At 46.6% G+C, this 12,448-nt stretch overlaps 2 long non-coding RNA genes and 1 pseudogene across 40 annotated transcripts; 2 read left to right on the top strand and 1 right to left on the bottom strand.

Annotated features, from left to right (window-relative positions):
* Positions 1–676: 676 nt before the first annotated feature.
* Positions 677–5,077, top strand: LOC127919907 (uncharacterized). Of its 7 annotated transcripts, none has more exons than XR_008104450.1 (5): positions 677–2,170; positions 2,596–2,737; positions 2,943–3,297; positions 4,638–4,850; positions 4,922–5,077. It is a non-coding gene; the product is annotated as an uncharacterized LOC127919907 (long non-coding RNA). The 7 variants fall into 7 exon arrangements; XR_008104449.1 differs by having other exon boundaries at positions 2,525–2,737; positions 4,638–4,779; XR_008104446.1 differs by having other exon boundaries at positions 2,525–2,737.
* Positions 5,078–8,092: 3,015 nt separating this feature from the next.
* Positions 8,093–10,408, top strand: LOC127919906 (uncharacterized). Of its 33 annotated transcripts, none has more exons than XR_008104422.1 (9): positions 8,093–8,242; positions 8,467–8,589; positions 8,743–8,824; positions 9,045–9,162; positions 9,403–9,484; positions 9,600–9,681; positions 9,722–9,803; positions 10,092–10,132; positions 10,222–10,307. It is a non-coding gene; the product is annotated as an uncharacterized LOC127919906 (long non-coding RNA). The 33 variants fall into 33 exon arrangements; XR_008104424.1 differs by lacking the exon at positions 10,092–10,132 and adding an exon at positions 9,929–9,969; XR_008104427.1 differs by lacking the exons at positions 10,092–10,132; positions 10,222–10,307 and adding an exon at positions 10,382–10,408.
* Positions 10,409–11,243: 835 nt separating this feature from the next.
* LOC127919909 (guanine nucleotide exchange factor for Rab-3A-like) overlaps positions 11,244–12,448 on the bottom strand; it is a 28,904-nt pseudogene continuing 27,699 nt past the window's right edge.

Genomic DNA, 12,448 nt, shown 5'->3' with positions numbered 1-12,448 from the left:
TAGCTAGCATTGTGACGTGTACGGATGCTGTAGTGCTCGCCATTGGACAGAGCAGCCAAAAATAAATGACATGACTAGATTGAGCTACTTAACATTAGTTAGCTACATCTAGAAGAACCCAGCAGGCAAAATGGGCTAGTTAAGTTAGTTTGTAGCGGCTTTCTTCCGTTGAAGGAGAGTAAGACCAAAATGCAGCGTGGTTAGTTTGATACATCTTTAATAAAGAAAAACACGAACAATACAAAAACAACAAACGTAACGTGAAAACCTATACAGCCTATCTGGTGACAACTAACACAGAGACAGGAACAATCACCCACGAAACACTCAAAGAATATGGCTGCCTAAATATGGTTCCCAATCAGAGACAACGATAATCACCTGACTCTGATTGAGAACCGCCTCAGGCAGCCATGAGACTATGCTAGACACCCCACAAAAACCCCATGACAAAACGCACCACAATAACCCATGTCACACCCTGGCCTGACCAAATAAATGAAGACAAACATACATTACTTGACCAGGGCGTGACAGAACCCCCCCTAAGGTGCGGACTCCCGGACGCACATCAAAACAATAGGGAGGGTCCGGGTGGGGCGTCTGTCCATGGTGGTGGCTCCGGCTCGGGACGTGGACCCCATTCCATCAATGTCTTAGTTCCGCCCCTCGCGTCCTGGGATAGTCCACCCTCGCCGCCGACCATGGCCTAGTAGTCCTCACCCAGAACCCCACTGGACTGAGGGGCAGCTCGGGACTGAGGGGCAGCTCTGCACTGAGGGCAAGCTCAGCACTGAGGGGAAGCTCAGTCAGGTAGTTGGCTCCGGCAGATCCTGGCTGGCTGGGGGATCTGGAAGAGTCTGGTTGACTGGCGGATCTGGAAGAGTCTGGTTGACTGGCGGATCTGGAAGAGTCTGGTTGACTGGCGGATCTGGAAGAGTCTGGTTGACTGGCGGATCTGGAAGAGTCTGGTTGACTGGCGGATCTGGAAGAGTCTGGTTGACTGGCAGATCTGGAAGATCATGGCTGACTGGCAGATCCTGGCAGACTGGCAGCTCCATGCAAACTGGCAGCTCTGGCTGCTCCATGCAGACTGACAGCTCAGACTGACAGCTCTGGCTGTAGAGGAGGAAGGCTCTGGCTGCGCTGAACAGGCGGGAGACTCCGGCAGCGCAGGAGAGGAGAAAGGCTCTGGCTGCGCTGAACAGGTGGGAGACTCCAGCAGCGCTGGAGAGGAGGAAGGCTCTGATAGCGCTAGACAGGCGAGGCGCACTGAAGGCCTGGTGCGTGGTGCTGGCACTGGTAGTACTGGACCGAGGACACGCACAGGAAGCCTGGTGCGGGGAGCTGCCACCGGAGGACTGGTGTGTGGAGGTGGCTATGGATAGACCGGACCGTGCAGGCGCACTGGAGCTCTTGAGCACCGAGCCTGCCCAACCTTACCTGGCTCGATGCCCACTCTAGCCCGGCCAATACGAAGGGCTGGTATGAACCGCACTGGGCTATGCACCCGCACTGGAGACACCGTGTGCTCCATAGCATAACACGGTGCCTGCCCAGTCTCTCTAGCCCCCCGGTAAGCACGGGGAGTTTGCGCAGGTCTCCTAACTGGCATAGCCATACTCCCTGTGAGCCACCCCCCAAGACATTTTTGTACAGCAGAGGTACAGAAGGTACAGCAGAGCTGATGACCGGTGGTTGGGGGTTTGGTTGTCATGTTGATGATACTGGCCTGTTGTAGAAGGTACAGCAGAGCTGATGGACGGTGGTTGGGGGTGTGGTTGTCATGTTGATGATACTGGCCTGTTGTAGAAGGTACAGCAGAGCTGATGACCGGTGGTTGGGGGTGTGGTTGTCATGTTGATGATACTGGCCTGTTGTAGAAGGTACAGCAGAGCTGATGGACGGTGGTTGGGGGTGTGGTTGTCATGTTGATGATACTGGCCTGTTGTAGAAGGTACAGCAGAGCTGATGACCGGTGGTTGGGGGTGTGGTTGTCATGTTGATGATACTGGCCTGTTGTAGAAGGTACAGCAGAGCTGATGACCGGTGGTTGGGGGTGTGGTTGTCATGTTGATGATACTGGCCTGTTGTAGAAGGTACTTCAGAGCTGATGACCGGTGGTTGGGGGTGTGGTTGTCATGTTGATGATACTGGCCTGTTGTAGAAGGTACTTCAGAGCTGATGACCGGTGGTTGGGGGTGTGGTTGTCATGTTGATGATACTGGCCTGTTGTAGAAGGTACAGCAGAGCTGATGACCGGTGGTTGGGGGTGTGGTTGTCATGTTGATGATACTGGCCTGTTGTAGAAGGTACTGCAGAGCTGATGACCGGTGGTTGGGGTGTGGTTGTCATGTTGATGATACTGGCCTGTTGTAGAAGGTACTTCAGAGCTGATGACCGGTGGTTGGGGGTGTGGTTGTCATGTTGATGATACTGGCCTGTTGTAGAAGGTACAGCAGAGCTGATGACCGGTGGTTGGGGGTTTGGTTGTCATGTTGATGATACTGGCCTGTTGTAGAAGGTACAGCAGAGCTGATGACCGGTGGTTGGGGGTGTGGTTGTCATGTTGATGATACTGGCCTGTTGTAGAAGGTACAGCAGAGCTGATGACCGGTGGTTGGGGGTGTGGTTGTCATGTTGATGATACTGGCCTGTTGTAGAAGGTACAGCAGAGCTGATGACCGGTGGTTGGGGGTGTGGTTGTCATGTTGATGATACTGGCCTGTTGTAGAAGGTACAGCAGAGCGGTGGTTGGGGGTGTGGTTGTCATGTTGATGATACTGGCCTGTTGTAGAAGGTACAGCAGAGCTGATGACCGGTGGTTGGGGGTGTGGTTGTCATGTTGATGATACTGGCCTGTTGTAGAAGGTACTGCAGAGCTGATGACCGGTGGTTGGGGGTGTGGTTGTCATGTTGATGATACTGGCCTGTTGTAGAAGGTACTTCAGAGCTGATGACCGGTGGTTGGGGGTGTGGTTGTCATGTTGATGATACTGGCCTGTTGTAGAAGGTACTTCAGAGCTGATGACCGGTGGTTGGGGGTGTGGTTGTCATGTTGATGATACTGGCCTGTTGTAGAAGGTACAGCAGAGCTGATGACCGGTGGTTGGGGGTGTGGTTGTCATGTTGATGATACTGGCCTGTTGTAGAAGGTACAGCAGAGCTGATGACCGGTGGTTGGGGGTGTGGTTGTCATGTTGATGATACTGGCCTGTTGTAGAAGGTACTTCAGAGCTGATGACCGGTGGTTGGGGGTGTGGTTGTCATGTTGATGATACTGGCCTGTTGTAGAAGGTACAGCAGAGCTGATGACCGGTGGTTGGGGGTTTGGTTGTCATGTTGATGATACTGGCCTGTTGTAGAAGGTACAGCAGAGCTGATGACCGGTGGTTGGGGGTGTGGTTGTCATGTTGATGATACTGGCCTGTTGTAGAAGGTACAGCAGAGCTGATGACCGGTGGTTGGGGGTGTGGTTGTCATGTTGATGATACTGGCCTGTTGTAGAAGAGTACAGCAGAGCTGATGACCGGTGGTTAGGGGGTGTGGTTGTCATGTTGATGATACTGGCCTGTTGTAGAAGGTACAGCAGAGCAGTGGTTGGGGGTGTGGTTGTCATGTTGATGATACTGGCCTGTTGTAGAAGGTACAGCAGAGCTGATGACCGGTGGTTGGGGGTGTGGTTGTCATGTTGATGATACTGGCCTGTTGTAGAAGGTACTTCAGAGCTGATGACCGGTGGTTGGGGGTGTGGCTGTCATGTTGATGATACTGGCCTGTTGTAGAAGGTACAGCAGAGCTGATGACCGGTGGTTGGGGGTGTGGCTGTCATGTTGATGATACTGGCCTGTTGTAGAAGGTACAGCAGAGCTGATGACCGGTGGTTGGGGGTGTGGTTGTCATGTTGATGATACTGGCCTGTTGTAGAAGGTACTTCAGAGCTGATGACCGGTGGTTGGGGGTGTGGTTGTCATGTTGATGATACTGGCCTGTTGTAAGAAGTACTTCAGAGCTGATGACCGGTGGTTGGGGGTGTGGTTGTCATGTTGATGATACTGGCCTGTTGTAGAAGGTACAGCAGAGCTGATGACCGGTGGTTGGGGGTGTGGTTGTCATGTTGATGATACTGGCCTGTTGTAGAAGGTACAGCAGAGCTGATGACCGGTGGTTGGGGGTGTGGTTGTCATGTTGATGATACTGGCCTGTTGTAGAAGGTACAGCAGAGCTGATGACCGGTGGTTGGGGTGTGGTTGTCATGTTGATGATACTGGCCTGTTGTAGAAGGTACAGCAGAGCTGATGACCGGTGGTTGGGGTGTGGTTGTCATGTTGATGATACTGGCCTGTTGTAGAAGGTACAGCAGAGCTGATGACCGGTGGTTGGGGGTGTGGTTGTCATGTTGATGATACTGGCCTGTTGTAGAAGGTACTGCAGAGCTGATGACCGGTGGTTGGGGGTGTGGTTGTCATGTTGATGATACTGGCCTGTTGTAGAAGGTACAGCAGAGCTGATGACCGGTGGTTGGGGGTGTGGTTGTCATGTTGATGATACTGGCCTGTTGTAGAAGGTACAGCAGAGCTGATGACCGGTGGTTGGGGTGTGGTTGTCATGTTGATGATACTGGCCTGTTGTAGAAGGTACAGCAGAGCTGATGACCGGTGGTTGGGGGTGTGGTTGTCATGTTGATGATACTGGCCTGTTGTAGAAGGTACAGCAGAGCTGATGACCGGTGGTTGGGGGTGTGGTTGTCATGTTGATGATACTGGCCTGTTGTAGAAGGTACAGCAGAGCTGATGACCGGTGGTTGGGGGTGTGGTTGTCATGTTGATGATACTGGCCTGTTGTAGAAGGTACAGCAGAGCTGATGACCGGTGGTTGGGTGTGTGGTTGTCATGTTGATGATACTGGCCTGTTGTAGAAGGTACTTCAGAGCTGATTGCTGCAAGATGGACCGATATTATTTCACTACACTAAAATGTGACATACATTATATCTTGAAAATATCAATGTAACCTTAAAAAAAATACTTAATTGTTTTTTCAGATGATTCAAGCAACCCTATTTTAGACCACATTTATACCGATCGTTATCACCATGGATGAGAATACCACTTCAAGTTGGACAAGAATGACTTCTAAAATAATACAAGACATGCTATGTTAACCTCTGAATGAAGTTAATTTACTGACGTTGAATTCATTAGCTGCATTAAGGATACAGTACGTCACTCCTTTGTTTGGGGAATTTAGTGTTATAGTGTTTGAAGTGCTTAAAACTCTGAGCAATAATCCATTAGCATCCGGAAAGCATGTTCCTGGAACAGCTTTTCTGACTCCGACTGCAATTCTCAACTATGGCCCCGTTTCAGGCCGACTATATTGCAGTCGTGCTTGCATGACAGAATTTTATGTTTGCGAGGTCAGACGTCTACAGCTACAGAGTTCAAACATCTTGACTTTTTTTCTCTCCACATTTTGTTGTCACAGCCTGAATTTAAAATTTGAGGTTTTGGGTCACTGACCTACATACAATACCACATAATGTCAAAGTGGAATTATGTTTTTTAAAATGTTTGACAAATTAATAAGAAAATGTCATATTGAGTACAGAGGGTATGAATACTTTCTGAAGGCACTGTATGTATATTGCTCATATATATATATATATATATATATATATATACATACATACATATACACATATATATTCACATATACATTCACATACACACCAGTCAAAAGTTTGGACACACCAACTCATTCCAGGGTTTTACGAATATCTATATATATCTATCTATATCTATATATATCTATCTATATCTATCTATCTATCTATATATATCTATATCTATCTATATCTATCTATATATATATAATCTATATATCTATCTATATCTATGTATATATATTAGAGCTATATATATATATACATACATATAGATATATATATATATATATATGACGTAGTTAGCTGATAAGTTCAACACCTGTCCAGGCGCTGTATGATCAGCCAGGCATCTACAATGTAGTGAGTCTGGAACATTCCCAGGATGCTGGAGCTCTATATTCCCTGTGAGGTGTGGGAGGGTCTCGACTTCGAGGAAAGATGATCTATTTAAATTGAAAGATAGCCGAGTGACTGCTTTAACAATGAAAATACATGTCCTCGGTGAGTAAAGGCAGATCAGGTGGTAACACTCTAGCCAATGAGAGGGCAGATACGCGTGCGAACAACACGCACCAGGAAGTCGTTGTTCCCGGAAGTTGCTGGGAAAAGGCCACTTCTTACATTTGTACCGGAAGGCTTTACATGTGACATGATTTGTAGGCTACTTCAGACAGGGCTTCCCTGTGGGCTAGCCATACCCTTCAAAACAGTGGGGGGTCCCGCAAAGGCACCCAACAAATGGAGAACATGGCATTTTCACATAACAAATAGAAGTTCATTTCTGTGACATCTAGCAGCAACAATTACTTTAAAAGGTTGATATCATTTGCAGACTAAGAGACTATAACCGCGCCAGACAACACACAGTGATGCTGGGTCTTTTGTCTCGACCGGCTCAGTGCGTTCCACAGGGACGCTGGACAACAATGCTCACGTTGGCTGGAGGTCCTTGGGTGGTAGGCCATTCTGATTCACACGGGAAACTGTTTAGTGTGAGAGAAAAACAGCACAAGATCGCAGTTCTTTGACACAAACCGGTGCCCCGTCCCAAGACACATAGACAAATCCCTGTCTCAGGGCTTTAAAAAAAAGAAAAATCCTTCTTAACCCATCTCCTTCATCTACACTGATATAAAGTGGTTTTAACAGGTGACAATCACTCAGGGATCATAGCCTTCACCTGGTCAATCTCACAGAAATAGCAGGTGTGTTCTTAATATTTTGTCCAGTCAGTGTATGTTTCTATCAATCTCAAGATGATGTTGTTTTATTGGCATAATAAGTCAAGGATTCCAAACTCATAACGCGGCTGTAAGAACAAAGGCTTTAATTGCACTTTCAGACTTCCGATAATTCTTCATTTAAAAGTTTGATAAATATATTTTCATGCAGGATATGGCTAATATCAACACTATAGGTGTTTTAGAGTTGTAGAACACAAACACACCCCCTGTACACACTGTTGGCTATGGATCCACGCAGAGCGACACACTTCATGGTCACTTATTGGCTTTAAACATCATTTATCATACACGACCTGGAGTGCAATTTCAATACCATTTTACAGATGCACTATTGTAAAGTGGCTGTTCCACTGGATGTCATAAGGTGAATGCACCAATTTGTAAGTCGCTCTGGATAAGAGCGTCTGCTAAATGACTTAAATGTAAATGTAAATGTACAGGAGTGCGATTTTACAACTAAGGTTGAGCATAACATACTGCAATCATTTACAACTGTTTTCTCTCCCAAAACGACAGTTATTTTAAAGCTGTGAATAAAAATGGGTGCATCAGGGGAGGAGGAAGGGGAAAAAAGGGGGGACGTATTGCTTAGTCGTCTACGATTGGTTTATAACTCCGTTATGTTAAAACTGGATTCTTAATTTATAGGATAGTCGTTGCTAAGCGGTCTGAGTATCCAGAGTGAAGACGAGGATATTTCAGATCACTGCTATTTACTTCATGGTCCTTCTGTAGCTCAGTTGGTAGAGCATGGTGCTTGTAACGCCAGGGTAGTGGGTTCGATTCCCCGGGACCACCCATACGTAGAATGTATGCACACATGACTGTAAGTCGCTTTGGATAAAAGCGTCTGCTAAATGGCATATATTACCTGCAACACACAACTTCTGAACTGGTTTGTACTAAAACAGACTCAGCTATTTATTTAAAAAAAAAAATTAAATCCACACTGAGTGAATACTTCCCTTCCATAACCCATTCTCAGTCGAAGGTGTCTTTCCTATATAAGCCATGCAAGGCATTTACAACGTAGTGCAAGAATCTATCAGGGTTAAGGCAACGTAATGGGTGGTTTGGTTGTTAAGGTGAGAGGAGATGACAAAACGTACGTAGTCTGGTTGTTAAGGTGAGAGGAGACGACAACACGTACGTAGTCTGGTTGTTAAGGTGAGAGGAGACGACAACACGTACGTAGTCTGGTTGTTAAGGTGAGAGGAGACGACAACACGTACGTAGTCTGGTTGTTAAGGTGAGAGGAGACGACAACACGTACGTAGTCTGGTTGTTAAGGTGAGAGGAGACGACAACACGTACGTAGTCTGGTTGTTAAGGTGAGAGGAGACGACAACACGTCGCGTAGTCTGGTTGTTAAGGTGAGAGGAGGCGACAACACGTACGTAGTCTGGTTGTTAAGGTGAGAGGAGACGACAACACGTACGTAGTCTGGTTGTTAAGGTGAGAGGAGACGACAAACACGTACGTAGTCTGGTTGTTAAGGTGAGAGGAGACGTACGTAGTCTGGTTGTTGACACACGTACGTAGTCTGGTTGTTGAGGTGAGAGGAGACGACAACACGTACGTAGTCTGGTTGTTAAGGTGAGAGGAGACGACAACACGTACGTAGTCTGGTTGTTAAGGTGAGAGGAGACGACAACACGTACGTAGTCTGGTTGTTAAGGTGAGAGGAGACGACAACGTACGTAGTCTGGTTGTTAAGGTGAGAGGAGACGACAACACGTAGTCTGGTTGTTGAGAGGGAGACGACAACACGTACGTAGTCTGGTTGTTAAGGTGAGAGGAGACGACAACACGACGTAGTCTGGTTGTTGAGGTGAGAGGAGACGACAACACGTACGTAGTCTGGTTGTTAAGGTGAGAGGAGACGACAACACGTACGTAGTCTGGTTGTTGAGGTGAGAGGAGACGACAACAACGTACGTAGTCTGGTTGTTAAGGTGAGAGGAGACGACAACACGTACGTAGTCTGGTTGTTACGTAGTCTGGTTGAGAGGAGACGACAACACGTACGTAGTCTGGTTGTTGAGGTGAGAGGAGACAACAACATGTACGTAGTCTGGTTGTTAAGGTGAGAGGAGACGACAACACGTACGTAGTCTGGTTGTTGAGGTGGAGAGGAGACGACAACACGTACGTAGTCTGGTTGTTAAGGTGAGAGGAGACGACAACACGTACGTAGTCTGGTTGTTAAGGTGAGAGGAGACGACAACACGTACGTAGTCTGGTTGTTAAGGTGAGAGGAGACGACAACACGTACGTAGTCTGGTTGTTAGGTGAGGAGACGACAAAACGTACGTAGTCTGGTTGTTAAGGTGAGAGGAGACGACAACACGTACGTAGTCTGGTTGTTAAGGTGAGAGGAGACGACAACACGTCGTGTCTGGTTGTTAAGGTGAGAGGAGACGACAACACGTACGTAGTCTGGTTGTTAAGGTGAGAGGAGACGACAAAACGTCGTAGTCTGGTTGTTAAGGTGAGAGGAGACGACAACACGTACGTAGTCTGGTTGTTAAGGTGAGAGGAGACGACAACACGTACGTAGTCTGGTTGTTAAGGTGAGAGGAGACGACAACACGTACGTAGTCTGGTTGTTGAGAGGAGACGACAACACGTACGTAGTCTGGTTGTTGAAGGTGAGAGGAGACGACACGACGTAGTCTGGTTGTTAAGGTGAGAGGAGACGACAACACGTACGTAGTCTGGTTGTTAAGGTGAGAGGAGACGACAACACGTACGTAGTCTGGTTGTTAAGGTGAGAGAGACGACAACACGTGCGTAGTCTGGTTGTTGAGGTGAGAGGAGACGACAACACGTACGTAGTCTGGTTGTTAAGGTGAGAGGAGACGACAACACGTACGTAGTCTGGTTGTTAAGGTGAGAGAGACGACAACACGTACGTAGTCTGGTTGTTAAGGTGAGAGGAGACGACAACACGTCGTAGTCTGGTTGTTAAGGTGAGAGGAAGAGCGACAACACGTGTACGTAGTCTGGTTGTTAAGGTGAGAGGAGACGACAACACGTACGTAGTCTGGTTGTTAAGGTGAGAGGAGACGACAACACGTACGTAGTCTGGTTGTTGAGGGTGAGAGGAGACGACAACACGTGTAGTCTGGTTGTTAAGGTGAGAGGAGACGACAACACGTACGTGGTCTGGTTGTTAAGGTGAGAGGAGACGACAACACGTACGTAGTCTGGTTGTTAAGGTGAGAGGAGACGACAACGTAGTCGGTTGTTAAGGTGAGTCTGGTCTGTTGAGAGGAGACGACAACACGTACGTAGTCTGGTTGTTGAGGTGAGAGGAGACGACAACACGTACGTAGTCTGGTTGTTGAGGAGACGACAACACGTACGTAGTCTGGTTGTTAAGGTGAGAGGAGAGTCGACACAACACGTACGTAGTCTGGTTGTTAAGGTGAGAGGAGATGACAACACGACGTAGTCTGGTTGTTAAGGTGAGAGGAGATGAGACAACATGGGACTGGTACACAGGTACCACATGACAGCTGTTAGAATGAAAAGTGAGCAGCATAGTTCTCTATTGGTCAGAACTCCAACTTAAAAGATCTGTGAGATTAACCTGACCAGTTAGGATTAAACCCATACTAGTGTTTCCGTGGCAGCATGACACATGCGTATATAGTTTCAATCTGTGCCAACTAAGATCAGCTGTGTAACCACTTGTCAATTTTACGTAGTAATAACAAGAGTTTCTATGGTATATTGATACATTTTCACATATACGCTTACTGTCCTTTTAAAAAGATGCTATTTATTGTATGTCTTTGTGGTTGTGTTATAATATTGTGCTAGTTTATAAAGTACATAGCTCTAACTGCTAGCATCGTACGAACTCTACTGATCTCACAAGCTTACTTTCTGTTTTGCTACAAAAAAAAATGTTTCCTCTACCGTGTAGCTCGCCAGATCGGGCTGATTTGTTACAAGACTAATCTAATCTAATTGCTAAATGGTGTCATATTTGCTGTAGCATTTCTGCTTCCCTCGTCAGACACACTTGAAAATGGCTCTCCTACTCAATAAGATCCGTGATCTGGTTTCTGTGTTCACCGTGGCCAGCTGAGGACTTTTCACACTCCAGCCCAGTGGATTTTGGGGTTGGATTATCAGGACAGTGTAAAAAGGGGTACTGGTGATCTCGTGTCTCTGTACAGCTGGTATCTCTTGTCTTTCTAAGCCCCAGGGTCGTGTTCAGTAGGCATGAAACGGAAGAAAGCGTCCCTAAGCGGGTGGTAATATCTTGAACTTGTCCAATACGAGCGCTTGCAAAAACAAAACAAAAAAAAAAAACGGTCTGTCAAGCACAACGTTTCTTTTTTTTTAGTTGCTACGGTGTGCCCTAATGAACATGACCCAGGGCTAACGGTGATGTCTCCTCTTGTCTGTCCTCTATCCCTGGTCTGTGTCTGTGAGGTAGAAGCCCAGCTTGGCCACAGTCATCTCCCTCCGTAGACGCGTCACTTCCCAGAACATCTGTTCCGCTGGGGTCAGGGGTCAAATACATTAGGGTTTCATTAGTTGAAAGGGTTTCAGAACACCAGACAGATTTGCTGTCTACATTGACAAAAGAGGAATGTAAATGCCAGGAGAGAGCACTGTTAAAAATGGGTCCCATTGTTGACCTCAGTGTTTAACTGTTAAAGAGGAAGGACGTCACACTTACCATCATGTCTGACCAGGCCCTGCTGTATGTAGCGGATATAGGTGAAGAAATCACACACCGCTGTTATCTGGAGGGTTGGGAATGAGAAACGCAGGTTTCACAATTTCAAAATAAAGTTCTGCAATGATAAACGGGTTTCACAATTTCAAAATAAAAGTTCTGCAATGATAAACGGGTTTCACAATTTCAAAATAAAAGTTCTGCAATGATAAACGGGTTTCACAATTTCAAAATAAAAGTTCTGCAATGATAAACGGGTTTCACAATTTCAAAATAAAAGTTCTGCAATGATAAACGGGTTTCACAATTTCAAAATAAAAGTTCTGCAATGATAAACGGGTTTCACAATTTCAAAATAAAAGTTCTGCAATGATAAACGGGTTTCACAATTTCAAAATAAAAGTTCTGCAATGATAAAAGTCTTTATGAACACAAAGGTAGCCATATTCATCTGAATGAATGAATGTTATGCATCAATGTTTAGAATGCATAATGTGGTTTAAATGATTAGGACACAACAAACATGGTTAGGTACCCGTGCCCTGCTAGAGGAGAGATGTGGTAGTAACTCTCTCTGTCTCCAAGTTTGATGCGGTGCGTGCAGGACCGGGACACGCCGCTCAACGCACACTTCCTGTCAGAGGCAGAGAAACATAACACGACTCGCTCATTTATCTATGGAACTCTTTGGGACAGTTTTCCAGACCTCATTCATCTATATAACTCTATGGGCCAGTTTTCCAGACTTCATTCATCTATAGAACTCTATGGGCCAGTTTTCCAGACCTCATTCATCTATAGAACTCTATGGGCCAGTTTTCCAGACCTCATTCATCTA

The sequence above is a fragment of the Oncorhynchus keta genome, unplaced genomic scaffold, assembly GCF_023373465.1.
Source record: "Oncorhynchus keta strain PuntledgeMale-10-30-2019 unplaced genomic scaffold, Oket_V2 Un_contig_17847_pilon_pilon, whole genome shotgun sequence".
Classification (NCBI taxonomy): domain Eukaryota; kingdom Metazoa; phylum Chordata; class Actinopteri; order Salmoniformes; family Salmonidae; genus Oncorhynchus; species Oncorhynchus keta.
This window is presented reverse-complemented; position numbering and strand designations above follow the sequence as displayed.